The 2,651-nt window shown below is 31.3% G+C and overlaps 1 non-coding gene across 1 annotated transcript; it reads left to right on the top strand.

Moving 5' to 3' along the window:
• The first annotated feature begins 256 nt into the window (after positions 1–256).
• Positions 257–364, top strand: LOC112780745 (small nucleolar RNA R71). The gene has a single exon (XR_003191561.1). It is a non-coding gene; the product is annotated as a small nucleolar RNA R71 (small nucleolar RNA).
• The last annotated feature ends 2,287 nt before the right edge of the window (positions 365–2,651 follow it).

Genomic DNA, 2,651 nt, shown 5'->3' with positions numbered 1-2,651 from the left:
TCAATATTTTATTTTGAGCCAATATGGCATTCAGAGTATCAATTTCAAGAACTCCCTTCTTCATAGGCGTCCCATTGTTCACAGGATTCCTTTCAGAAGTGTACATGAACTGGTTATTAGCAACCATGTCAATGAGTTCTTGAGCTTCTGCAGGCGTTTTCTTTAGGTGAATGGATCTACCTGCAGAAGTATCCAATGACATCTTTGATAGCTCAGATAAACCATCATAGAATATATCCAGGATGGTCCATTCTGAAAGCATGTCAGAAGGACACTTTTTGGTCAACTGTTTGTATCTTTCCCAAGCTTCATAGAGGGATTCACCTTCTTTCTGTCTGAAGGTTTGAACATCAGCTCTAAGCTTGCTCAGCTTTTGAGGAGGAAAGTACTTGGCTAAGAAAGCCGTAACCAGCTTATCCCAAGAGTTCAGGCTGTCTTTGGGTTGAGAATCCAACCATATTCTAGCTCTGTCTCTTACAGCAAAAGGGAAAAGCATGAGCCTGTAGACTTCAGGATCTACTCCATTAGTCTTAACAGTATCACATATCTGCAAGAATTCAGTTAAGAACTGAAAAGGATCTTCAGATGGAAGTCCATGAAACTTGCAGTTTTGCTGCATCAGAGAAACTAATTGAGGTTTCAGCTCAAAGTTGTTTACTCCAATGGCAGGGATGGAGATGCTTCTTCCATGTAAATTGGAATTAGGTGCAGTAAAGTCACCAAGCATTCTTCCTTACATTATTATTATTTTCGGCTGCCATCTCCTCTTCCTGTTCGAAAATTTCTGAAAGGTTATCTCTGGATTGTTGTATTTTATCTTCTCTTAGTTTCCTTTTCAGAGTCCTTTCAGGTTCTGGATCTGCTTCCACAAGAATGTTCTTGTCCTTGCTCCTGCTCATATGACAAAGAAGAGGGCACAGAAAAATAATAATAATAGAAATCCTTTATACCACAGTATAGGGATTCCTTTGTGAGTGAAAGAAAAGAGGGAGATAAAGAATGTAATGGAATGGAAGAAACACAACTGTGAGGAGGGTTGAGATGTGAGATGAGATGTTAGTAAATGAATAAATAAATAGAATAAGATGGGAGAGGGAGAATTTTCGAAAAATATTTTTGAAAAAGAGTTAGTGATTTTCGAAAATGGTTTTTGAAAAATGTTAGTATTTTTCGAAAATTTTTAAAATCAAAAATAAAAATAAAAATAATTAGTTAATTAAAAAGAAATTTTTGAAAAAGAGGGCAGATATTTTCGAAAATTAGAGAGAGAGAGTTAGTTAGGTAGTTTTGAAAAAGTTAAGAAACAAACAAAAAGTTAGTTAGTTAGTTGAAACAAATTTTGAAAAGATAAGAAGTTAGGGGGTTAGAAAAGATATTTTGAAACCAACTTTTTGAAAAAGGTAAGATAAGAAGATATTTTAGAAATTAGTTTTGAAAAAGATTTGATTTTTAAAATCTCAATTAATGACTTGATTCATAAGAAATCACAAGATATGATTCTAGAACTTAAAGTTTGAATCTTTCTTAACAAGCAAGTAACAAACTTCAAATTTTTGAATCAAAACATTAATTGATTATGTTATTTTCGAAAATAACTAAGAATTTTGAAAAAGATTTGATTTTTGAAAAAGATTTTGAAAAAGATAAGATTTTCAAATTGAAAATTTGATTTGACTCATAAGAAACAACTTGATTTTAAAAATTTTTGAAAAAGTCAATCCAAATTTTCGAATTTGATGAGAGGGAAAGGGAAAAATATTTTTTTGATTTTTGAATTTTTAATGATGAGAGAGAAAAACATGAAAGTTATGCAATGCATGAAGATTTTTAGATCAAAACAATGAATGCATGCAAGAATGCTATGAATGTCAAGATGAACACCAAGAACACTATGAATGTCAAGATGAACACCAAGAACATATTTTTGAAAAATTTTTAATGCAAAGAAAACATGCATGACACCAAACTTAGAAATCTTTAATGCTTAGGCACTAAGAATTCAAGAATGCATATGAAAAACACCATACAACACAAAACAAAAAAAATCATCAAGATCAAACAAGAAGACTTACCAAGAATAACTTGAAGATCATGAAGAACACTATGAATGCATGAAATTTTCGAAATAATGCAAGATGCACATGAAATTGACACCAAACTTATAACATGACTCAAGACTCAAACAAGAACACAAAAAATATTTTTGATTTTTATGATTTTCTAATTTTTTTGTATTATTTTTTTTTCGAAAATTATTTGAAAAACAAAAATAAGGATTTTTCAAAATTTTTTAATATGAATTCCAGGAATCTTGCCATGTTAGTTTTAAAGCTCCAATCAAAGGGTCAGGCATGGCTTAATAGCCAGCCAAGCTTTAATAAAAATATGAGTGTAATTCAGACATGACAAGCCTAACATGCCCTATCCAAAAGAATTGGACATGGCTCCATTGAGGTGATTAGTTGAAGACCAATCCCAAAGCAGTTTGGGTATGGCTTTACAGCCAGATAGGATTCAACATGTTTCATGAAACACTAGAATTCATTCTTAAAAATCCTGAAGCCATAGAATAATTTATTTTTGAAAACATTTTTATTTTTAAATTTTTTTTTTCGAAAACGCAGGATAAATTTTTGAAAAATTTTTGAAAA

The sequence above is a fragment of the Arachis hypogaea genome, chromosome 19, assembly GCF_003086295.3.
Source record: "Arachis hypogaea cultivar Tifrunner chromosome 19, arahy.Tifrunner.gnm2.J5K5, whole genome shotgun sequence".
NCBI classification, from domain to species: domain Eukaryota; kingdom Viridiplantae; phylum Streptophyta; class Magnoliopsida; order Fabales; family Fabaceae; genus Arachis; species Arachis hypogaea.
The sequence above is the reverse complement of the archived record's forward strand: the minus strand, read 5'-3'. Positions and strand labels throughout refer to the sequence as shown.